The sequence below is a fragment of the Anser anser genome (genome assembly GCF_964211835.1).
Source record: "Anser anser genome assembly, chromosome: 3".
NCBI classification, from domain to species: Eukaryota; Metazoa; Chordata; class Aves; order Anseriformes; family Anatidae; genus Anser; species Anser anser.
Window position 1 is genome coordinate 19,415,255 of NC_139722.1, and position 26,888 is coordinate 19,442,142.

Below are 26,888 nucleotides of genomic sequence, written 5' to 3' on the forward strand. Positions count from 1 at the left end.
TAGCAAGTATTGGCCAGAATTTCAGTCAATGCCAGCATCTGGTAGGGTGGCTGGTGCTAACAGTCTGTTTTGGAGAGCAAAGGACTTCTGGGCTTGTTCATTGTCTAAACAACAGCTGCACAAGGAGTGACTGTGTTGTGGTATGTAGTTGGCCTGGTCATGTGAAAATGAGTTGGAAGATGATGTCTGTCCTAACAGCTGCAACTAACTTATTTTCTCCCTCAGCTGTGGTCTGATATTCTTCAGTAGCTCCCATGACAGCCCTGCATGTGATGTAGCACAAGAACATGATGCGTATGATGAATAGTGAAGATACATGTACAAGCTGCATGTAGTTCAAGAACTGTAAGCTATTCATCCTCATTTTAGAGGTAAGGCTTTTTGTACTTGGGGTCTGCAAACTCAGTACTTCAGGATATGGCCATTGATGAAATGTAGTTCTGTATTCCTACTGGCCAGCAGTGGTTTTTAACCCTTTGAAATGTGGAGGATATTGTGACTCTTTTACTCATAGGTCTGGTCTTGGATTGTCCCCTGGCTTAGATTATTCCCTTATAGATAAAAAGTATAATTTTTTTTTATAATACTGTGAGTTTCCTATATCAGGGAATATCTTCTCTGAATAATTGGACATCACTTAATAAGCATCATCTCAAGTACACTAATAGTATAACACCCTCTACTCCATCCCTTTGACCTCACCTGCATCATGTATATTTATTCTTTCCACTGATAAAAGCATTAACCTCTTATCTTGCATTAAGTTCACATATTAATTCCCTATTTGAGAAAAGAGAGAGGGAGGAAAGAGGGAGGGATGGAGGAAGAGAAGGGCTTTTAGCATTCTGTAGCTGAGCTGCCTGATGTAATGCGTTAGAGGATATAGGTGCCAGTAATGTGCAAAGAGCTTGAAAAATGACCAGACAGTGCCAAGCCCACAGTGCATGTTGTCAGGCGGGCTAACAGTATAATAAATCAACCTTTCTAGTGTCAAGGGTCAGGTAGTTTGATGTTCAAAGCTGTTTGGCCAGCCTGATCCAGCTAGGCATATGCTATTCATTTCTGAGCTGTTAGCACTATTACAATAGTAGGATCACCATAAAACAATGCCAGTCCTGTGGTTCTTTGGTCTTTCAGTCAATATCCCAAAGGGGACAATTTTCTGGGAGAAGAGAGTGATATGCTGCTTAGTTTCAGGTCTTACGCTTTCCCTATACTTATTATTTTCTCTAAGCAGCACTGAGAAGAGCATGGAAAACCACATCAGATGGATTTTTCCTATGCTTTCCATATAGGACAGTGATGCTTAACCTTTCCCAGCTGAGCGAGCCATATGGGCATATAGTGGCAGGTGGGAACAACAGGCTCTGCCCCTCTTCTGTCCATGTAAGTACTTGAAAACCTCATATTTTGAGTAAGTGGAGGATACCAAGCAGAGTATGATTAAGCAATCCACTCCAGTCTACTGTATCTTCCTTCTGTGATGTTTAGAGGGGCTGGAAGGAGAAGACCCTGCTGCTGGCCCTGCCAAGCTAGAAGGAGGGTCTTCCCATATGTCTTCTCTTACCCTGGTGTTTGAAGGACTGAATGAGTATAAGGATCCTGCAGTAGGCATTGCAGACCAGTCTGAAGCTTCTTGTGTTCAGGAGCTTTAATTAGCTTCAGTGGTTGGGAATATGCAGGGCAAAAGGTTAAGGCAGCAAATCAGGCTAATTACAGGCTGGAGGTCCCAGGAGTTCAGATCAAGTGATCTTCCCTGGTCCTAATCTCTGAGATGGAAGCAGTTAATACTACGCTCTCTGTGAGTGCCGCAGGGCTGCTGGCTTTCCAGCCACTCACGATGAATTCACCCAGGCTTTTCTGCCCGCGGGGCAGATTACTGCCACAGACCCGGGTGAGCTGAGTCACAAATTACAATTCCCCCTCAGTGCCTTTAGGCTGTGAGAGTTGTAGATCTGAGGCTTCCTCCAGAGCACCACAGATCTGCAATCTATAAAATCAGGGGCTCTACAGGCTCCTATACTGTACCCCATCTTCTCTCTAAGCAATTTCCTTTGTAATAGCTTCTTCCCATGTGAAAGATCTCCTGTACCTTTCCCCCCTCTCTGGCTGTTGTTTGTAGCAGGCTGTATCATCAGCATACTGCTATTTCTAGTATTATGTAAATTAGTGCCCAAAATATTGGAATTAATGTGTCATGGGTGAAGTTGCACTAAAGCAAGCAGCTGCAGCACCAAAACATCCAACTGTCATAAACCATCCCCCAAATCTATAAAACAATTAGGTTTAAACAGTGTCTAGAGGGAAGATTCAATGTGAGAGGCATGACTTGTAGTTTTCCGGGAATTTGATCAGTTTGTTTCCAGAATTTTTCTCAGAGATTCGTAAACTCCTATGTGGGAGAGGTTATTTTGTTTAGAGGTACACCTGTGGGTACAATGTAAGTCATAACTGTATGTGTTTTGTTTTATCATTTTATAGGTCATGTGTGGACATAATTTCCACTGGGGCATTTCAGTGATTAGTTTTTTAGCCAGAAAATGACTCCTCTCACCAAGCTTCCACAGATACACTAGTTATGTTTTCTCAGGTTGGAGTAAGTCACAGCAATTCAGTTTTTCTTGACCCAAATCCTATGAAGGACTTTTAAAAATGAAGGTCAACATTTGTTTAAGTACTAAACTGGCAGTAGCACTGGAGTCTCCTACTTGGGCAATGTGCAGCAAAGTTGGCTTTTACCAGCTCCTTTCCCCATCTGCAAAGAGCATGATAATGCTTGAAGCATTTTTAAATGGCTTTGAGAAATGTAAAAGTCATTTAAATAAGCAAATCATTATCAGCAGAGTGCCTAGCCAGTGGATCACAGTGCAAGACAAAAGACAAAAAACAGATTTGATCATTTCATGGCCATATGTACATAGCTAAGATATACAATATTTACATTTTTTTCCCCAAATTATGATGCCATAGGTACTGTCACTGTTAACTGCTTCTGAAAATCTCACCTACGTATTTCAGTAGGAAAGCTTGTAAAGACGAAGTATTAGACCAAGGAATAAGAACAAGGAATTAGAACAAATAACTTTGTCTGCAGTAGTTTTAGGCAATGCAATAATAAAAATAGAATAATAGATTGTAAAACCAGAGTAAAGCAACAAACAGTGAAGGCAGAGGGCAGAAAGGACCACTTGATATAAAACCAAAACATATTCTTTGGCCATAGCACTTATAGTGATAGCAGAGTTGGACTATGTGTTATCAAGGCAAACCTGGCCAGTGAGCAAGAGTGTCACCTGAGACTGAAGGGGAAAACTGTGACTTAGAAGGGGTGGGGGGTGGGGGGAAGCAAATACAAGGGAAGAAAATGTTAAAAGTGTGAGAAAGTGTTTCTGCCAGGGAGTTAACTGAGGAGACATCTTTTAAGGTTTTTGCCCTTTCTGTGGTAGTACTTTTATGGTTTGAAATTTGAGATTGTCACTACATGATATGTTGTCTTTGGCAGCAAAGTCGGCTAGAAAGTTCCCAAGATCCACAACCAATTTACTGCCACCTCAGAAGTGTTAGTAAATGCTCATGGATCTGCTGCCCACAGGGTCATTCAGGTGGTCTGGAGTCAAAATAACCATCTACCCAGTCCAAAAAAAAAAAACAAAAAACAAAGGTTTTCTGACCTGAACCAATTTGGAAGATGAGATAATGTTGTAGGCTACAAGACACGAACCTTGCCACTGAAACTCAGTGTAGTATCTAGCAACAGCATGAGATTTGTGTGATCTTCCACTCATTCAGTTGTGTCTCCAGTCTTTGGGATAACATACCACGCATCCTGATGTTAAGGGAATTATTCCCACAGTGTTGGAAGAACGCTTGTTTGTATACAGGCAAATATATTGACTATAAGCAATTTATACTTGATGGGTAGGGAATTGCCTGCAATAAAAAAGGTTTCTTCAAGATTCACCTCATGTCAGGGTGATGTTAGTTTCATGGAATCAGAATGATTTGCTGTTTCTTTTCTATATGCATGCAGCAAGAAAATATCTAACAGATGTTTGCTTTTTCACTAACTTTATTATTTATTTCTTTATTTTTACAATAAAAAGTGCATGTTCCACCCGGTACAGAATGATATTTAAATGCTGTGAGATAAAGGAGATTTTAGTTTCCAAAATGTTCTGGACTATTATTATAGTTAATCTAATATTCCAGTATTTTGAATAAACCTAATACAGCTGTCACCCCATACAATTTGTGTTTGTTTAAGCCATGCTTGCTCAAAGTATCATAAAATAAAATAACAAATTCTTGTTAATTAAGAGTTGCACATTAACATTGGCAGTTATGTTTCATAATGTAGTAGATGTAGATAGTGTTTTCTGAACCTATAAGAAGGCAGTGATTGACATTAAGCAACCTAAAACTAAGTATGGGCTCTACAGCACCTTGTATCCAGTCAGGCAGAAAGACACAAGGATTTTCAGGACTGTGCAACATCTGAGATAAAGTAAAAAATAAAGCCACAGCAAGAATTTCTAAAAATGCATTTGAGCTATTTACCTGCAATATTTTAATGGTCTTATGGATTTATTTTTTTTTTATAATTTTGTTTAAATATTTTAGTGCAATTTGTTTTAGTTTGTTTTTCATGCTCCTAATCCTTTGAAGATCAGGTGCTGAGCAATGGGGATAATTGGAGATTAGTGGCAGACTGCTAGTGTTAATGCACAGAGTTATAATGAGACATCTGCAATATTTTTCCAGGATGTAACAACCAGTTGACCCTGAAGACTGTGGATAACACAGAGCAGAACTGTGCATTTGGTGGCCATCAGCAGCTATATGGGGGTGGCATGTTACCTAGCTCATATAAAGTTACAATATTTTTCCAATCCTCCGCATATTTGTTTCACCAAATTATTCAGACAGCTGTTTGCCCAAGCAGCCTGTTGCTGTGCATTGTGTGACACACTCCAAACGGCAATTATTTATGTAATTTAAACTGAAGTACAGGTATTTTTGTTACTGAGAAAAGCTACAATTTAGTGCAGTGAAACAGAAAAGCAGTATGCTTTCTACCCAGCTTGGGAAAGTGAAGGAATGGTGATTATGGGGTTTTCCTGCCCTTTTCCCAACATGCCGTTGTCTTCCACAGGAAAGTGACCCACCACGTTGGAATAGAGGACATTTGTATCGTCACGTGCCTCAACAGTATGAGCTGGTCTGGGGAAGCAGTCAGCCCTGCCCTTCAAACTGCGATTGCATCCATGTGTGCTGCACAGGTTTTTTGTTCACTGGGTGATCTTGAACTGGCCTTGCTAAAAGCTTCCCTGACATTTCCAAAGGAGATAAATCTACCTAAAACCCTGGGAAGCAGAAGTGCTCCTCTGTTTGAAGGTGAGCACTTGACCTGAAGATCTCTGAGGTCTCTTGAAACAGATGGTGCTGAGTTTCCCGAGACGGAGTGGCACTTCTTGAAACATTGCAGTGCTGTGAATCCTGGCATCCTATGGTGCCCAGCCCCAGCACACAGATACACTAGGTCCATATTTTGGTGTACAGGGATGGAGGTTTGCTTCGCAGGGTGATAACAGGCTCACCAAGCCAGGCTCTATCAAAGAGCAGCAGAAGCAGAAATGTGTGTGGAGCCCCACTTGTCCACAGCTCAGGGAAATGAGTCACAGCTAGACCCCTCTTCTAGAGGCAAGAGCCCATTACTTCTCTTTGACAGAATTTGGCTGGGCATACTCTTGCATTTAGGAAACAGAGAAACCTGTAAGAATAAATGCTAAAGGGTGATGATGGCAAATATTAAAATTTGTTAGAAATTTAGACAGATTAAATGTTACTGTATGCTAACTTGTTCACTTGGAATATGTTATAGGAAAGATATTGATTAATTTTCTTTTTTTTTTTCTTTTTCTTTTTTTTTAAAGGAATTTTAAAAATGGAAGAGTCTTATTTAAAAGAAAAAAAACATTTTGAACCCTTGATTAAGCAGTTACAATCCTCTGGAATATCAAAAATGTATTTAAAATGTATAAATACTGGTACACGTTGACTGCATAATTTTCCTCTAGACCTTAATTTCTCGAAAATATTATAGGTTGAATCTTCATCTTTTCTCTGAGTAGGAATTATTTTTTTCAGGGATGGAAAGTGTCTTTTTCCTGAATCTCTCATCACAAAGCATGTGTTCCTGTTGGTTGCCATTTCCTAGGCAGTGAATGACCAGCAGTGAACTGCCAGTTGCCATGTCAGAGCCCCTTGCCACTGCAGCCGCCAGCTTCTGAGCCCTGATAACCTTCATGTGATGCTCTGCGGAGGAGGATCGCACCGGTGATGTGATGATGCAGGTACAGCTTTTCTGAGCATCCTTTATGGAGGACAGTAATTCTCTTTCATGGCTGCTTTTGTGGTGTCAACATTGTTTTTAGTTGGCATGGGAACAAAACCAGAACCTTTTAAGTGATTTTCTGAAATTATTGGTTTGTGATGAAAAATCATGGGTTTTCAAACTGGGCTGCACGCTTTCTCTGTCTCCCCCATGAGAAGTGACCAATAGCCTTGTGTCTTGAATACCTCCCTGATTAAAACTTCACCTAAACGGATGTGTTTTCCACAAAATGCTTTGGCTCTGACAGGGCAGCATATTTTGATGAGATTTCATTTCATGGAAATGATCTGACCAGCTCCAGATGTATACTTTAGATATGCATAGGTAGTTTCGATTGCCTAGAAAGAACCACCTAGTAGGCAGAGAGGATTTGCCAAAAGCAATTATATTTTATTTCCGTTCAGTTTCAAACCATTCGTGAGGATCCAAGATCACGCTTTGGTAAAACAAACAGTTGTGGTCCAAACAGTGGCAAGAAGCTAAACTGTAAAAGACAAATACATCTATAAGTTGTTTGTGTTGCAGTGAAAATTAATATTATGCTGCTAGAGAATTCTGTCCACATCTGTAACAAATAAAAAAAGAGAGAGAATTATAGGATATTATATTCTGAGGAGCAATGTGACCAGTGAGGCAGAACTTGATCCACAATTGCCAAGTTACAACCTGATAATACGCTATCAATTCTGCACGATAGTGATCCAGGACAGTGCTTCATAACCTGAGCAATTACTTCAAACGATTCAGCAGAGCTCTAAGATCTACTGTATCGAAAGCAGCAGAAAGATCCATCAGAAGGAGTACTGTAATTTAACTTGAATCAGCAGCTGGTGATAAATCATTTGTGACCTTAAGTAAAGCAATCCCAGGACTGTGGTACTCCCTGAAGCCAGACTGAAACCTCTCATATAATCCATTCCCAGACAAAATTGCTGGTAGTAAAAGGGCAGCCACTTGCTGCAGTCTTTCCTTTCCTCACATCCCAAAAAAGAGAGCTAGGCCAGTTATCACCAGGTAGAACAGAAACCCGTAATGTAAGATAGGGAAAGCTCTCACCATTTCTCCTAACAAAGAATATCTGCAAATTTCAGCAGATCAAGAGACTTGCAGAAAGCAAAGAGTCATTAACCATGTTAGCTATAAATGAAGCAAAGCACTGAAAGACTGTCCATGAGCAGCCATATGGGCCAAGAGTCAAAACTAGGAGTAATGGAGCATGATTGCTTTCCCAACTGTGTGATCTCAGCAAGAAGCAAATACAAATGTATAACACTTGCAGATACAGGCTATGGTAGCATAATTACCAGCCGTAGCGCTGAACAGTCGCAGCTGATTAGAAATTCACTCTGTACTTGCTGAATTCCTCACAGGAGGCAGCTGAAAGATTGTGCACAAGGAGTGATTTGTCGTTCAAAATGTGATCAATAGCACAAAATAAGGCTTCAGGTCTGTTTTTCCTCATTAATAACAGGACAAGAAAAAGTAGACCTGGCTGGATCAAAAGCAATGTGCTAAGACTCTACATCAGCTTGGTGCTTCAGGAGACTAACTTCTGGACTAAACAGTCTTTGAAATGATTTCACATCACGAGCTGTTGTCCCCACCTTAGTCAAGTCCTGTGATTACCAAGGTAGACAAAGACAAGCACAGAAAACTGAGGAGAAATCAGGAGCTTCACAGACTGATGTGATTTTTAAATGGAAGGAAACAAGAAGAGAAAAAAAACAACACAATTTGTACAAGATGGTGAGACGGATAAATTTTATGAGAGTAATAAAATAAAATTTGGTTCTCATTTATTATAATTGTCTAAGAAGATCTAGGAGAGGCAAACATGAGGGATGCAAGACAGATTATAAACTTTTCATTCCTATCACATGAGTTGTCACATTACAGACAACACAGGACTAACTTGATTCTGCCTCTAATGCAGGTCATCTTCTACAAGTCTCATTATACTACATTTCTTTAGGTTGGGTGGCCTGAATAGTTTCAGTAGCTCACTGTCACACTTAAACTAGTGTTGAAGCAAAAGCCCACTTATGCTAAATATAGTGGAAAAGCAGCAAAGAAACAGAAAATAAAAGAAAATACCACCACTCCCAAAGAATCACTGATTTTATACTGACTGCATCTAGACTATAACTTTTAATGATCTGGGTCCAGGACTCCATTAGTGTTTAATAAATAATGATGATGATACCCTACCTGCACAATGCACGCAAAGCTTCCATTGATGTTGATGTGAGTTCTTGGTGCAGACTGATGGCAGGATACTCCTGTGACAGAGATGAATTTTCCATTAGAACAAAATGAGGAAGACCTGTCTCAGTCAGCAGAATTCACAGCAACAATAAGCATTCCTCAGGGGCTCAGTGAAAGATGTCCATCCTGGGAGGTTGAAAGCAAATTGGGTGGGAAGCAGTGAGGCATACTTGGACAGCTGCAAAACCAATTTGGGCTGATGTGAAATTTCCCCAACATTACCCCCCCCCCCCCCCCCCCAAAACAAAATAAAACAAACACATACACAAAAAAAAAGACCACCATGCAATTATAGTGATATTTTATTTGTGTCATCCGGAAACCATGACTTTCTTTTTCATCACACCATAGGGGAAATTGTTATTCCTTTTTATATGAATGCAAAAGATGAATTTAATACTGGAGGAGGCGAGAAAATGTGGATGTGTTGTACTATGTCTTGATAACCAGCTTTTATTCAGAGTAGATAAAGGAAAAATGAAACACCATTATAGTAAACAATGGAAAACCATTACCCATACAGAAATTTGGACAATGACCCAAAGCATTCAGTTGAATGTTTTTCTTCAAGGATTTTGTTAAAAATACAGAGACGAGTTGGTGTGAAGCCAGCTTTGCATGTGACAGAGAAACGGCTAAGCACAACAGGGGCACAGAGAGAAACCACTTAGTCTGTTTCATAAAAAAAATAAAATAGGAAAGGAAAGATTTTGGCAAGGGATTGACTGAAAAGACCTGAATCTGGAAGCCAAGAAAAAGTCTCCTGGCTATTTAGCATTGGTTTTCTTGTGGAAAAGGGATGTAGTCTCTCTAAATAATGAACGATACCTGATTTTGTTGTCAGTTTCTTCTCGTGGAAGATTGCATATTTTGCTTGGCCATTTGGGTCAAGAGACACAACACTTTCTACAGTTTTCCAAGGTGATCACTGAAGGAAAAAGGTAAAAGGGAAAAGATAAGAAAACACAAGCAATTATATTACATTTTTGATAGATGTTTAATAAAAATTGATATTTGCTAAATGAACAAGTATATTTTCAGGACCAAAAATCTAAGTATCAGAACGCATCTCGGAAAAGCAGGTTGAAAGGATGAATTTGGTTAGGGGAATAACTTTGCTCTTGTCTTTATGTTATATTAATGATCTCAACAAAAAATGTCTTAGAAAAAGTGATTAAAAGGGTGAAGAAAACCAGCATCTAAGTGAAAAATCAAAAGCAAAAATAGTTTTAAGTAAGAGGGATAGCAAATTTCACCTATCAATGGAGTAAATAAAATACACCAGAAAATATCTTTTTTTTTTTTTTTTTCTACATTAAATTTTTATATACAGGTAATGCATGATATAGGATAAGGATTATTAGGTGTTCCCATTATTTTATAATAACTATTTTTGGATTTGCAGAGCTGAGGTATACACTCTAAGTGTGCATTTTTAAAATGCAAGACTGACAATTCATGTCTAGTGAATGTAGTAGTAGTGCAAATTAGGCACACAGAATGCAGAGTGACTTTTCAGAATTTTGGCTTGACTATCTGTTAGTGCCACTAGAAAAATGTACTTTTTATTCTGTAACATTGACAGCTTTTATTGCTCTAAATAGTGATCCCAACAGTTTCTTTTATTTTCATTATGGCTTTTATATGGCCTAGTGCAAAGAATGTAAATATTGTTTGAGCTACTTATGGTGCAAATGGAAATGTGAAAATATTTATTGCTGAAACATAAGTACAATCTGTATTGCTTAATTATGATAATCCAGGGAAATTATTCTTCCATGATGCCATATAAAGTAGCAAGACAACAAATAGCTAGCTGTTCTTTTCTGTTGCTTGCTTGAAATAGGTTCAGGTAAGACGTTTGTAAACTTGTATTTCATGTTGAAAGTCTTTTTTAAGCTATAAGTTGAAAAAGTGTAGTCCTGTATTTACAATCACTACTGCTTGCAAAGTGCTGGGAGAAGTTACAGATTTCAGTGAAATATCATTTAAACTAATCTCTGAGCCTATAGGGATTTTTATTTATTTATTTATAGTTATTTAACCCTTTTTGACTTCAGGGTCTTGAAGCTGTTTTATAGAGTTTAAGAAAGTTTTAAACAGAACTTAAGTTATTTCTAGTCCTGGCAGTGAAGTTATCTTCTTAATATAAATAATTGCTGCAACTAAGTTTATGGAGCATGTAACCCTTCGGGCTGTGGAACTCATTACGTTTTCTGTAAATACGTATAGATTAGTCTTGCCTAATGTGAAATTTTGAAATATATGCATTTAATGTCAATTCTTACTTTGGAATAACCAACTGGAGAAAATAAATTATAATGGCTTATAGAATTTGCAAAGTATTTTGTCAGGCTTACATGGCAGAAAGGACTGTCAGCACCAAGGTTTTAAAGCGTTTTCTGTGACACCACCACCACCACCACCACCACCAAAAACACAACAAAAAACAGCACCATTTATTAATAGCAAAAAATATGCGGTGTGGCTTTCCATGGTGCTCTGCTCAGTTTTTTCCTTGTTGGATAACTAACAGGAGAGGCAAGCACTAAACTTTCTGGAGGCTGGAACATTCCTAAGGACTTTTTCTCATTGCTGCTCATAGGTGTCCAAATGACTCCTCAGCCCCTGCCAGTCCCAGTTTTGGGGACTCAGACTGGAGTTTCTGTCCTCCACCTGATCATGCACTTTCATGATACATGGAGGAACCCAATATCTTCAGTACCTCTAACACTGAAAATGATTCACAAGTTACTGAGGGGAAGAGGAACACCACAGGCAGACAACATAAGCTTTATTTCCGTAGGAGACCAGTTGAAATCAAGTACTTCTTCAATCCCAGACAAAAAGTGGTGATGGTTTCTAAGGCTGAATATGAGCTGCCTAAGGAAAACTGACACCTCCTCTTTCCAGTTTAAATGCTGTGCTGGTGCTGTCTCACAGTCATTTCAAGCTGAGCTGAAACCATGCTGCTCCTTTTTCCCCCCTGCTGCTTTCCCTGCATTGGGTCTGCATATGTTTCTTTTGGTGGCTGCTCTCGCTGAGAACTGCACATGCCAATCATCAGACTGCAGAGTGAGAATGAACTGATGATGGCTTCCTGCTCTGCAAACTATTTTGCTTTGTTTTAAAAATTTGTGAGTTTGCTATTATTTTGAAGATAGCTGTTTTGTGGGACTATATTTTTAACTTCATCAAGAATAAAGATCTTCAGTTTGACACTGAAGGAAGGAAGGCAGCTGAGTGAGTTACCTTATTTGTGGTTTCAGAAAGGGCTACAGGCCTAAATTTATCTCCTCTGAACACAGTGGAAGTGTCCAAAAGACTACTGTATTGAAAGGCCACTGACTTCAATGGAAGCTGGATTGTGTGCTAAATGATTATAGACTCTTCGGGCAAAATTCTGATTTCTGTTGCATAGCTATAAATTTGAGAACATCCCCATTTCTTTCAGTAATTTCTCTGGTGGTAGAAGTGAAAGGCTGGAAAAAGATAAGGGAGTCTCTGGTACCCTGTATTTCACTGAACACTGAAACAACTGGCTGGTCTGGTGATGCCTCTCCCCAGGTCCTCACTCTTCCTTCCCCTGAGAGTAAGCAAGTAGCATCAGAGTGAATTTTGGTGTATTCTACCCATAATACAGCCTAAATACAGCCCTTCTACTGTCTCCTGGATAATTCATTTTGTCTTCTGGTAGGTATTTATCCATGAGGCAATGTTGTCTGAGGAAGATCACAGGATTTGCTTGGTTTTGCTGTGTGGATGTGTGACTTGGATACAGTCTGTGCTTAAAATTCCAGTACTGTATCATCATTGTGATTTTACATCAGGACAACCAGTGTGCCTTCATTACATGAGATGAAACCAATGCTGGTTCAGTGAAGACAAGTCCAGAGTTGTGTGACCTTTCCAGCATTGTTTGTCTAGAAAGTTCATGTCATCCCAAGATGTTTGCTACCTGATTTTGTGTCTGCAGCTGCTGAGCAGAAGAGAAAGATGATTCAGCTTTGCTTATTTTATGCTAAATAAAAGGGTTAGGCTTAGGAAAAAGGCTTTTCTACCACCTTCCACTGTTTTAGTTCTTCAGCCTTTGATTTTGTTCCACTGACTGTCTTTTCTTACCTGCTCTTTTATCCTGTCATTTCTTCTTGCTCTCCTTCTTTCTGAATTCTCTCTCAGTTCTTTCAGTGACAATTCCCTGGTGTAAAAGGAGGCAGCCACGGGGTTGCCCTGTAAGGGTTTGTTTGCAGTCCCAGTTTCAGATGTGTGCCAGATGCTCTAAGGAGAAGGCAACGAGGACATCGGTGGGGGTGTTGCAGCTGCAGAGTTGCAGGTGGTATTCCCATCTCTGCAGTACCAGGCTGGAGCACGTCCTGATTTCCCTGGGCTTCACCCTTCTCCCGAGAGATCTGCATGGGGAGGCCTCTCCTGAAACTGTGAGATAATTGTCATTTCTCCGAAAGGAAACAAACTGTCATTATCTTCTGTTTGGACCACCTATGTGTGGACTGCAATGAAACATTTTAAGAGCCAGGGCACAAAACTATAAATACATTTACAATTTCTTTTTCTTCATTTGCATTTAAAAAACATATTTATTACATAAACTCCTGCTAGTTTCTAGTAGCAACTCTACAGCTAGATTTGCAGTAGCAGCTCCCCTGTTACATTACTGCAATTATAATAAATTATTGAAGTGTAATCCTAAGTATATACCTAGCTTACTCTTTCAATTTTAATTCCAATTTAAATATTTTATATAGTTTTCCTATAGATTCTTTGTTGATGGCTAGTAATTGCACCATCACAGCAAATACAGTTTTGTTTTGAAAGGTGCTTTTGGAAATTGTACCTGGGTTTTTAATTATTCAAGTCAAAGAAACTAGTTAGGATTGTCTGCCTTCAATATGTCAACAGGATAAAAGAGAAACAGTGTTTGTATCAAGGAGGTTATGCTAAGCCCAGTCATAAATCTGATAATGTAAAGAGGGAAAAGGTAGATGCATGTCTGAGACACATTATGAAAATCTGGTCTTAAATGTGGAGGTGAACTCGTGTGGTTAGGCCTATTTTATTGACTGGCTGAACTCTAAATTGGAATAGCGACACAAAAATAATTGGTGTTACCTGTGTTTCCAGACTTACCTGCCAACTTGCCCAGTTTTCTGATGAGATCATATTTCTGCTTTGCTTTGATATGCTTTGTCTTTTGCTATACTTTTATGATAACATTAGTAACTGTTATCATTTACTAATTATTTGGTGAAGAATGGTGATGGTGATGTGCCAGAAGATTATGTAAATAAAAAAATATTTTTGTGTTGATCTGGTGTTTTTTATTTTTAATTATTATTATTATTATTTTACTTTTTATTTTTCATTTGTTCTGTTTTTAGAACCTGTACCTACTGAGTGATACATTTCATTAGTGGTTATCCAGCACAGGGGGTCAATTTCCATCATTGGCTTGAAATGGGAAGCAGCAGGTCTCCGCTTGCCTCGTCTCCCCCAACTTCTTTTGTTCTACTAGAACTCCAGGTAACTATAAAATAGAAAAATAATCTATTTTTGAGAGTTCCTTTGTACTGAACTATATAACTATACATTACATGAAAACAATAGTTAAAACTTATAATGCAAAATCAAATTTCTTTGAAGACATGAAATCTGAAAGTTGTCATGGATTTTTTAGACAATCTAATGGAGAAAAAAGAATAATTTTGTTTAAATTTTGATATCTATCACAAGTCAGACTCATCTCAATAATATGAGTTTTCTTTTAAATTAGGTAATGTTTGTTGTATACATTAAAGTTGGGCAAATAGCAAGCATAATTATAATATCTGTCTTCATAGAAAACTAGTTTCAACAGTTAGGTGCATATTTAAATATGAATGGCCATGATACATCATTATCTGACAACTAAATTGTTGTTTTAATATGTGGTTACTATTTCATAAAGACAACTATTTTTGGTTTAACTCCTTGTTGGTCTCATGACTCTTCATTTTACAAAGCTTTCTTTACAAAATGATAAAGAAGTGATAGGACAGCAGGGGAAACAGCTTTTCAATTTGGTGAAACTTCAAAACATTTCTTATTCTACAAGATAAAACAAATACTTTTTAAAGATCTGAGAGAGGATACAGGATTACAGTGCTACAGCAGGGAATCTGGACTGCAAGAGAACCAGACTCCTAACCTGGGTCTCTTTAAGGGACTTGGATTTCCATGGCTGTGTTATAACCACTAGGCTATTCTCTTTTCTGTCTTCTCTCTCATTTTGATCAGAAATTCTGTCCTGGAGCAAAAAAACCCTTACTCAATGAAAGTTTCATCTGAACTAGTACACTCCTATGAAAAGTTATAATTTCAATATATTGGCATTTTTGGCAGAGTTGACTAGTGCTACCCATGATTACACATATACCAGTATAAGTACCAAGTGCAGTAAGTAGCTGAGTAATCACATAGTTGTTAGCTAAGACTTTATTTTATTATATTTTGATGTATTACTTCTTAATAAATTTGAACTTATATGTGATGTATTGCTTAATAAAACTCATATCTGAAATTCAACACATTTATGGGAAACAGGCTATGGGTAATCCTCAAGCTAAAGCTACTTAAATGTACTGGATCTGCCTTATTTTGCAAAAGGAAACAGTCACTCTCCCCCCACTTCTGTTGTATCAGAGGTGAGTTAGAGAAGAAAAAAATCAATGACCAACTATGACAACACTGTTATGTTAGTATAAGTTTTGTTTCTTTTCCATTAGCATTCTGTATATATTTTTCTTTTAATGTTCAGTTCCAAAACTGGATAGTACATTTCCTGGGAGGATTTTTCTGCTCATTAATTGTAATGTTGACCTGAACAACTGAAGGTGTCCAGTCATTTGTTTATAGACAAATTTACAAAGGTATTACAATGCTTAACTGTGAATGCTAAATCTCAGCAAGTGTGATACGTAAAACCCAAGATAAAGTGGTTAATATGACACTAAGAAAAGGCTTTGATGGAATCAAAGGGAAGTCTTTTTACCTCATTTGGGTAGGTGCTTTTGTTGAAATTATGATGGCAGAATCAAACTATATCTTTTGTTCATTAGTAGTGTTATTTGCAATAAACCCTTTAATCCTGGAAAATAGCTTTTTGAATTATTGTGATGAGGGATGATATGAAAACTAAGCAGATGCTGCTCTTTCTCTACATGTTATACATATCCCAGTTCAGAGGATGCTCAGGCCAATACTGCAGGAGGCTTTTTGAAAAATAGATGCTCAGAGACTCAATCTGGTTGCAGTCTTATGCCAAAAGGGAATGTAATATACTCCATTTTTGATTTAACCCTTCTCTTTGTTTTTTTTTTTTTTGTTTTGTTTTGTTTTTCTCTATAAAATGTCAGTCTTACACAAGTCAGTTACATAGGGAACTCTTGTACCAATACAATCTGCTTAAAGACATACTGCATATTACCTTAAAAAGTATGTGCAGTTGGAGTCAACTTTTTGAAATAAAGTGCTTTTCCTCTCATTGCACATTGATTTCAGCATTACTGTGATTCTGGTGCAAGTATTGTATCCGCAAGAGCTGCATCTTTATATAAAAGTGTGGTTTTGTTTGTTTGTTTGTTGTTTTTTAGTTCATTAAAGAGATGCGAAAAAAAAAGAGATCACTGTGAAAAGAATAAATGAATGTTTAAGTAGAAATTCATGGATCCTAAAAGTCCTCCCTAATACAATGACCTTTGTCTAATAATTTCATATTTGGATAGTTTGTTTAATCTTTTAAGTGCATTGTAACAAATAGACCCATACTCTGCAGCCACAAGCATAGTAAGTATGAACAGCAAAAACTCATTTCTCACAGCTTTTCCTAAAGTACCATTCTCTTTATTTATGTCAGATAAAATAAAAAATAAAAAAAAAAGCAGTCACCCAGCTCTACTAATTCCCTCACAGAAGCTGTCAAATGAGAGTCCTGGCTGCCAACTCTGCTAAAAGTTTCCTGGTGCCCCAGTTGCAACGGGTGATAGTCCTCCACAGGCTTCCAAGTGAAATGTGATCATTTCTTGCCCATCCTTGTGTTCTCAGCACCATCCAATTAATGGTGGCCCCCGACCAGCAAGGATCTCCAGCAGTGAATATTATTGCTAACCTAACTGAGCACCTGCTGGTAAGGTCTCCCAGTTTCTCTCTGCACTCTAAATGCTCTCATTGTTTATTCATAGAGTCAAAGATTAAAGCCAGAAAGGACCACTGTGATCATCTAACCTCTAATCAGAAACCTTTCCAATTTTGTCAGCCTTCTCATTCACTTGCTGTCATTAGCTGTGGATGCAGAACGCAGTTTACAGAGACCCCATTTATTTTTCAACAGACTTCAGTCTTGTTCAGGTAATCTGGTTTCTTGTTCATCTACCTCTGTAACAGATTTTGCAGGACTGGTCTCTGCCTTCCATCCCAGTTTTGAGCTCTGCCTCAGATACCTGTCTCAACTCTGTCTCAGAGGTCCCAGTGTTTAAGAAGTGTAGAGATCCTGGGATCTGAAAACTTGATCCCAGCAAGTACTGGTAAATGGGACTGCCTTGATCTAGAAAGCAGCTCTGTGGACACGTGCTATGTTATGTCACTTGGCCTTGGTGCCAGAGAATGGTTTGTTACCTGTTTTCTTTAGCGGTAGACACGTAAGTGTTTCTGCCTCCTTAGACTGTGTTGTCCCCAAGGAAGAGGCCTGCTGGTCCTGAATCCCAGGCAGACAGATAGACACTAACTAGAATGGTGAGTCAGACTAAGCTCTGAAAAATGAGAGATCCATTAAACTCTTGTGGTCAGACTTTCCTTCTGAAAGTCTTCTGGTCAGATTTCCTTCTCCCCATCCATGTGTGAGTTTTTCTACTTGATGTTTCTGATCTGCTTTCACTTCCTTACTGGCCAAATAGGAAAGCTAAGTGTGTAACTCCAGTTACCTGAATCATCTTTCTGGACAAAGTGTCTTTCTAATTGGAATTATTTAATCTCAGCTTTGCCTCTAGCCTTTGTGTTTCTCTGTCTAACATCTGTAATATGAAGGTAATAGCACTTCTTACCTCAGACCATAAGTGCATTCAAGTCTGTGATTCATACAGGACCTTGAATAAAATGTTTCATGATAAATATCACCATCTGGCAAAAGCTCACTCTGCTATTATTGACAATGATTTATCAGATACTTATTTTCTTTCTCCTTCCATTTCTTCCTTTCCTTAGTTTTATTCTTGTGGTGGTTTTACTCGGGTGGGTGGCTGAGTTCCACCACAACTGCTCTCTCACTCCCTCTCCTCAAAGAGGAATGGGGAGAAAATACGATGAAAAGGGCTCAAGGGTTGAGATAAGGACAGGGAGATCGCACAGTAATTATCATGATGGGCAAAACAGACTCAGCGTAGGGAGATAGGAAGATTTATTGCCTATTACTAACAAGCTAGAGAAGCGAGAAACAAAGGAAAGAAATCAAAAGCACCTTCCCCCCCATCCACCCTCTTCCACCTCCTCCCCCTGAGCGCCGCAGGGGAACGGGGAAATGGGGGGTTATGGTCAGTCTATAGCGCTTCTTCTCCGCCGCTCCTTCTCGGTCACTCTCGCCCCCTGTGCTGTGGGGTCCCTCCCACGGGATGCAGTCCTTGCTGAACTGATCCGGCGTGGGCTGCCCACAGGCAGCAGCTCTTCAAGAACTGCTCCAGATACGGGTCCGTACCACGGGGTCCGTCCCTCAGGAGCAAACTGCTCCAGCCTGGATCCCCCACGGGCAGCAGCTCCTGCCAGGTCACCTGCTCCTGCGTGGTCTCCTCTCCACAGGCTACAGGTCCGGCCCGGAATCTGCTCCGGCAGGGGTCTTCCACAGGCCGCAGCCTCCGTCGGTGCAGGTCCAGCTGCTCCACCGTGGTCTCCTCCACGGCCTGCAGCGTGGAACCCTGCTCCACCGTGGTACTCCATAGGCTGCAGGGGGACAACCTGCTTCACCATGGTCCTCACCACAGGCCGCAGGGGACTTCTGCTCCGGCGCCTGGAGCACCTCTCCCCCTCCTTCTTCACTGACCTTGGCGCCTGCAAGGCTGTTCCTCACTCCTCTCATTCTCCCAGCTGCTGTGTGGCGCAGCGTATTTTATTTTATTTTATTTTATTTTATTTTATTTTATTTTATTTTATTTTATTTTATTTTATTTTATTTTATTTTATTTTATTTTATTTTATTTTATTTTATTTTATTTTTATTAAATTTTTTTTATTTTTTTTTTTTATTTTATTATTTCCCTGTCTTAAATATGCTCTCACAGAGGCGCAAAACATCACTTATTGGCTCAGCTCTGGTCAGCAGTGGGGCCCTTACCAAACATGGGGCAGCTTCTAGATCCTTCTCACAGAAGCCACCCCTATGGCCCGCTGTTACCAAAACCTTGCCACGTAAACCCACTACAATTCTCAATGTTTTATTCTCAATTGCCAGCACTTCTGTTTTTGTCTTTTGCTTTTACATCAGTTCCAGATGTTTCTCTAGTTTTCTTCTCTCTCTTTTTCATGAATGAGAGCTAACTATTGCTACTACGATAAGACTATAAGATTCCCCAGTCTGCCTTCCATCTAGCAAAATGCTGCCTCTCCTTTGAGACCACTCATAGTATGTGAACCACAGCATGACAACTTTGACGTTGGTAACTGTGATTAAGTTGAGTTGAATGATTTGTCCATGAAATTAGTCTTTTCTTCTTTCTGTTTACAGAATATGCTTAAGGATATTGTTGCTTCTTTGATAATTAGCAGAGATTATTCAGACGAGTCACTCAATATTTTTGTGGTTTTGATGAATTGCACTCATGAAGAATCCCAGTGTTAAGGAAAATATCTTTTTCTGTGTGTACTTACACATGTACATTTCAGTTGTTTTTTTTTTTTCTTTTTTTTTCTTTTTTCAGGTATATCTAAACCAGTAAAATTCAAAAATAGATGGTTCCTGAAAGTGAAAGTGGATAGAACACAGGGTTAGCAAAATTTCTTTTTTTTTTAAACAAAGTAAACTGTACTGTTAATCCATGCTTGGGGGAGTTTAAACTTTTTTTCTGTCTTTAGAATTTAAATGTTGTCTTTGGCAGAAGATTTTAAGCCTCAATCAAACGAGCTGGTATTGACTGATTATGATGTGATTGGTGTGTGATATTTACATTTAGAAACTTATGTAGTCCAGAAAGCTCTCTATGGATTTAGGAATGCTGATACACCAAAAGGGTGTTTTGAACGTAAGTATAGTGACATTAACAAAGTTGTATTTGATTCTGAAGTGGCAAAGCAGTCTTCCTTTACCAAAACATACCAATAGTCTAGTTTCACTTCTCTATTTAAGACTAGAGGTCCAGGTGGTACAGCTTCAGGGATGTAACTCTGATTGACACAACAATGCCATAGAAGTCTGGCCTTAGGAAGTGACACTGATTCTCTGAATCTCCTGGCAGAAGTTTGCCTAGTGATTAGCATACATAACTGAGAGTCAGGTTACCTAGGGCCTTTTTTTCTAGCTAGGTCATTGGCTTGCTGGGTGACCTTTTGTGAGACTTCTCATGTTGTTTTGCCTCTTTGCTGTACAATAGAAAAAAAAAAAACAAAACTCAGTAAGAATGTGAAACTTAATTCATTAGTATTTGTAATGCATTTGCTGATTTGTAGAATAAAGGCATTCTAGCAATGAATAATTCTTATTCTTGCCTTTATAATAAAAGTGGAGATAAAATACTACACAGGTGACAGTGGAAAGTAGTTTGGGTCTTACCCAACAACATATATGCAATGTGTGCAAGTCTACTGAAAAAATGAGAAACCATAAGAGAATTGAAAGATGAGGATACTACTTTTCTTCCTCTCATGATTTTCTAACTTTTTTAACACTATAATATTTAGGGATTCTATTGAATATCCTACCATATCTTATAAAAAAATAAATAAATGTTTTAAAGCTAATTGAAGCATATTAACAATCTATGAAAGTATCAAATATGAGGATTCCCTGTATCAACTGCTCTCTTAGAATATTCGAGCAGAATTTTTATTTCAGCAACTGTATGATAAGATATGTTTTCTGTTTTCCACTGTGTTCCATTGTATAGATATTTTATTTGTTGCCTTTGTAGTTTCACTGAGACTATATAGCTATGTCTATTATGCTTTCAAATATTTCTAAAAACAAAGTTTGACTGGGAAGCAGGTGAACATTCTAATGATGTCCTATTTGGAAGCTCAAACAGTTTTAAATCCTTTCTCACACTCAAACATTTTTTGCTTTTTGTGTTGAGGCATTTGAGGTTTAACCCAAGTTTGCTACCCTCCTGCCACCGTAGAGTCAGAGGCTGAATCCATCTAGTCTAGGGTTGCTTCTCTCCTTCAGCAAGTCCTAAAGAATGACTTACGTGCAAAAATGTTTTTCCCCACCATCATTTATTCTAGTGAGAATGCCATTTATTTTCTCTCTGCAGACCTCATCTGGTTTGGTATGTAGTGGAGCTTTTCATCATCAAGAGATAGATGGCAAATGAAGTAAGAAAGCTATCTCCCATGGAAAATATTTGCAGAATTAAACTCTTAAATTAAGAGTATCAGGTACCTTTGATTAGTTGTAAAGAGAAAGTAGTAAAGGGGTAAATAAAGAGATTTACTTCATACATCCTGTTTCTGTTTCCTGGAATGATAAATAGAAAAATTAATATATTAGCACTTAAATACTTCTGCAAGTCAGAAAAAAAAGCTCATTTTTATGTACTCATGGATAACCAGTGAGCAATGTACTGTGGCACAACTGTGCAGAACTTCAGAGGGAGAAGGTAGGATCTTGGAAAAATGTTAGAAAATTCTTTTTACATGAGCTGGAAATCCACAAGCTTTATTCAAAATTTGTGTAGTAAAATATGCAGGTACATGTTCATCTATTTGGCAAAACCCTCTGACTGCCAAGTTGCATCAGTATTTAATTTGAAACTGTCATTATAACACTAGTTAAAGAAGTTTGTAAAGCCAAAGAAGAGACTTGAGTAAATAGACTGCCTTTCTGTCTATGCTTTTCTAGTCTGAGTTTCTTGTGGTGCATTTATATTCATGTCTATCACATTGTTAATGAGTTTTCTTCTGTAAATTGACCCTGACTGTTACTCTAAAATATATCTTAAATGAAGTGTGGCTTTGAGACCAGGCAGATTATTAAAATATTAAAGTATATACATTGAATCATATAAAGATCTTTCTTGTTGATATTTCAAGCCTAAATTATTTTTTTGAAAAATGACCTTTAATGAACAGACTTATGGTCCAAGTTGTCCTCATACAAAGCTCCCTCTGGATCTTTTAGTCATTTACATGTCTGCAAAATGGATTTAAAATAACACCACTTAACCTAGTAGCATTTGACAGTCACTTTACTTAAATACGAATGAGTGTTTAAGGTGCAAAACAGATGAAAACTGTGTCCATTGTCTTCTCTGTGAAATACGAACCCTAGATGGTAGCAGAAATTAGTTTATTCTGGGTGTGACCAACAAGCTCAATTCTTAGTAGGAAAAAATTATAAAAGCAAAACAGGCTCTTTATATAATTAGAGGGAAATATGTGTCTGGCTAAGTGGTTGTGTGCTCAGAAACACACACATGTACATTGGAGATTCTTGCAAAAACATTCATATGCCTGATTCTAGTTGGTTAAAATGCCTTTATTAGGATTTTATCTTAAGTTCTTATGTTTTTGACTGCTGATCAACTCTCCAGTGCAAAACCTGTAAATTAATACACAAATCTATATGGACATAAACTCAGTGTCACTTGTATGTATTTCTGTTGATAAAATAAAATTCTTAATTATTTTTGGATACATACCTGCACACATATATACATGCATGCTATTTTTTACCCTCCGAATTTCAGTAAACTACTCAGCTACTAAGTACCATATAAGTTGCTTGAGATATTGTGACCAGATGGTTCACAGGGCTAGTAATGGATTATAGTGCTTTCTAGCTCCAGATTGCCAGTTCAAATCTGGGTCAGGTTGACACTGTCTGAAAATTATTACTGTTTGGTGGCTTATGTGAAATGAGTTGGAGACCTCAATATAGTTCCTAAAGGCTGGGTTAATATAACACAAATGTCACCAGATGATTGTCGGTTTCAGGGCTCAGGCTGAAGCACACTGAAGTCAGTGGAAAAACTTCCATTGATTTCAGTGGGTATTGAATTAGGTCTTAATTATGGAGAATGAATCCTTTGTGGTCTTGGAAGTGCTTATTTACAGGAGGTGAAGGACGCCCATGAACTGCTCCTGGGAGATGTGTACTGCTGCCAGCTAGGATAAAATAGACAGAGTTGTTTAGCTGTCCTTGTACTTCACTGAGTATGAGAATATCAGGATGGACCAATTCCTGAAAAAAACACAGAAATCTTCCTGAATTTTGGTAAGAATGGGTTTATACTGGCAGAGTGGTTGAGTGTCAAAATCTCTGAGTGTTTGCAATAACATTCTTTGTTTCTGGTCAGCAGGTCAGATTAATGGCTCCTAAGTTTATCACAAATCGTGTGCTCTCACAGAATATTTATCCTTTCATTTTAACAGCAGGCCTACTTTGAACTCCATAGATGATGATGTGGCTTCTGTCTGAGGTGTGTTTTACCACCATCTTGGCTCCATTAGTACAGCAATGAATGATAAGTGATTTGATCGTTGAGGATAAGGGCCATCATAGAGTAGAAATATTAGATATTAAAGACTCTTTAGTTTAACTGACTGGAAATTTAAACTAGACATGTTAAAGTGGGAAATGAGGCACAGTATTATCACCATATTTGATTAACCAGTGGAACAAACCAGTAGCAAAAATGGAGGAATTGCCATTTCTATTTTCACATCAAATTCAGATACACATCTAGAAGATATGTGTTAATCAGATCTTCCACTGGGCTGTGTCCAATGACACTGTTTGCACTGTTATATTAATGTAGTATTATTGCCAAGGGACCCCAAAAAGAGATAAAACTGAACGGCTTGTCTAGCGAACTGCAAGTATTTACCCCTGCTTTCTCCTATCTTTCTAGCTTAGTTCTTAGTCCTGCTAAAGATGCACTTGTGTACAACTGGAGTCACATATTCTCTGTACTCCATGTTAAATTAATTCAAATTTTAAATCTGCTGCAAAACTGTAAGAATGTCTTTAAACAAACAGCTCTTGGCTGCATACCTGAGAACTCAATAAAACTATTATTTAATCCCTTTTGTTTTTATCATAAAAAAACATTTATGGGTTTATATTAAATGATGGTGACTTGAGCATTTTACTTTCTGTGTACATACTCTAAACAAAGGTGCAGATTTGCTGTTGAATTGCAGTATTTTAGAATCCTTCATTTGTTTCTTTGTATACCATTTAGCAGAAAGGAAAATAATTATAGTGATCTTTTTTTTTGTTGTTGTTGTTGTTGTTGATAACCAGTAATCACTGATATTTAAAAATTCTCCTCTCTAGTGGGAAAAATAATAAACCAGATTTTGGCACTTGGGCATGAATAGAGACAGAGAGTAGAAAAGAGACATATATATTTTCAAAGTAGAAAAAGTCACTATGGGATTTTGAATTAGTCTTTTGATCAAGAGCAAGATAGCCTACAAAGAGAGTTTGTAGTTTCACAAGGCAACCCACAAGCTTCAGAAGAAGACCTGGGTGCTCACCAGAAATCTGAAGACCAGCCCAAGAGCTTCACATATGAATGGAAAAAAAAACAGAAGGAAATGAATGAAAGTTTATGATTTTGTCCAGGCCTTCACTCTTGTATACGAAAGTTAGGAGTGTTTAATAGTCAGACTTTATTTATATTTATTATGTCTTATGTGCATAAAGAGCTAAAATCACCAAACAGAAAAGTCACCTCTTCATTGGGATGCTGTCAATCAGGTGAAGTTGTGTGAGAGGCTGTTCCAATTTCAGCTCCAACCATTTGTGTAAAGGATGACGTTTCTATTACCAGAAGACATATCAACCAACAGATCTGCACCTGAGCTGTGACATAAAATTAGATATGGTTTAAAACCTTCTTGCCTTTTTGAATTTATTTGTATTTATTTAGCAATTGATTACTGTTGATGCTGTTTAATGATAAGATTGTCATGTTTTTTATATTAAACATAAATTTAGATTTAATGAAAACATAATTAAGAACACCTGCTGTTTTTGTTACATGTTTATAAACATGGTGTTGCCCCCTTAAAAAGTTTAATATGGCTGAAACTTGTTTAAAAGGAATTTGTAAGGGAAGTTCAGACTTCTACATTAGCCTAGAGAAGAGTGTGGTTCAGATTCCTAAAATATTTCTGTATCATGTATTTAATTTCAGATGCACATGTATTACACTTGTGAGCATTTATCTACAATATTCAATGTGAAAAGGTATTTTCTTTGGGAAGCAATTACCTCCTCATTTAATGATAAAATTTAGAACAGATTTACAGAAAAAAAATAATCAAATATGATATTGTTTTCTCAAATCCCACAAAAAAAACTTTTCCTTTTACATTAATTATCTTTTCTATGTTACTTTCCCCCCACTCTCCTTCAACTGTCTCACTAACTTTTAAGTTCATTTAATTGGCAGGTGTGATGGGGGAGAACACAGAATCTGTATGGAACAATCACAAATCCTGGATACTTCACTCACAGCTATACCTTTTTCCATATAACTGTCTCATTTGTCATTGTATGATCAACAGTTGCCAAAGATTTAATTGCTTATTGAGAGACACCAAAAATTCTTGGTGACTGCACAGATTTGTACTGTTTTTCAGAATTTGCTTGGCACAAAAAGGAACAGAAGAAGAGATTTCATAATGTCATCTTCTCAAAGGTGAACCTGTACTGAACAGGAATTATTTCCATTAGAAAACTGTGTAATGTATTGTATGGACTGAGAAAAGCTCTATAGCTGACTGTTAAGGATAATGTTACGCTGTGATAGATATTTTTGCTATATAATTAGAAATACAGAATATTTCAAGAATTTACATATTTTTGAAAATGTACTCAGTTAATGAGTTTTGTGTCTTTTTATTGATCCACCTTATCTGGCCTTATGTCTTCTTCAATTACCTGTGTGATTGTCCATTTTTTTTTTATGATGATGTCCATTGCTTTTTGTGGGATATCTCTGAATATGGAACCATGGGTAAACCTATGTGAAATAGCCATATATGTGGGTAATTTAAAGCAGGAAGATCATGTGAATTAAAGAATAACCTACCTTGACCATACATTTTAGCTGTGTTCAAGTACATCCATTCAGACAGACAAAATCTGATCATGTATTAACTTCCACCAAAGTCAAAATGAAACCTCTTTGAGCATCAAGTAAGCATAAGCACAACCGAAACGACAAGATAATCTGAGCCAGTAGCAGTATGATGCAGGGTCAATACTTGAGCTGGTGGAAGGGGATGGGGAGCAGGATGTGGCCTTCGCTATCCATGAGGAAATGGTTGGCGACCTGCTACGGAGCTTGGATGTGAGCAAGTCGATGGGGCCGGATGGGATGCACCCGAGGGTACTGAAAGAACTGGCGGAGGAGCTGGCCGAGCCGCTTTCCATCATTTATCGGCAGTCCTGGCTATCGGGGGAGGTCCCAGTTGACTGGCGGCTAGCCAATGTGATGCCCATCTATAAGAAGGGCCGGAGGGCAGACCCGGGGAACTATAGGCCTGTCAGTTTGACCTCAGTGCCAGGAAAGCTCATGGAGCAGATTATCTTGAGGGTCATCACGCGGCACTTGCAGGGCAAGCAGGCGATCGGGCCCAGTCAGCATGGGTTTATGAAAGGCAGGTCCTGCTTGACGAACCTGATCTCCTTCTATGACAAAGTGACGCGCTTGGTGGATGAGGGAAAGGCTGTGGATGTGGTTTACCTTGACATCAGTAAAGCTTTTGACACAGTTCCCCACAACATTCTCCTCAAGAAACTGGCTGCTCGGGGCTTGGACTGGCGTACGCTTCGCTGGGTTAGAAACTGGCTGGATAGCCGGGCCCAGAGAGTTGTGGTGAATGGAGTCAAATCTGGTTGGAGGCCGGTCACTAGTGGTGTCCCCCAGGGCTCGGTACTGGGGCTGGTCCTCTTTAATATCTTTATCGATGATCTGGATGAGTGCGTCCAGTGCACCCTCAGTAAGTTTGCAGATGACACCAA

The 26,888-nt window shown here is 38.3% G+C and overlaps 1 long non-coding RNA gene across 1 annotated transcript in view; it reads left to right on the top strand.

Annotated features, from left to right (window-relative positions):
* Positions 1–26,641, top strand: part of LOC310896791 — an 84,573-nt gene extending 57,932 nt beyond the window's left edge. Inside the window, exons 6-10 of the long non-coding RNA XR_014581842.1 lie at positions 226–1,386; positions 5,153–5,394; positions 6,218–6,353; positions 14,056–14,197; positions 21,163–26,641. This is a non-coding gene — a long non-coding RNA (uncharacterized lncRNA). The remainder of the gene's footprint in view (positions 1–225; positions 1,387–5,152; positions 5,395–6,217; positions 6,354–14,055; positions 14,198–21,162) is intronic.
* The last annotated feature ends 247 nt before the right edge of the window (positions 26,642–26,888 follow it).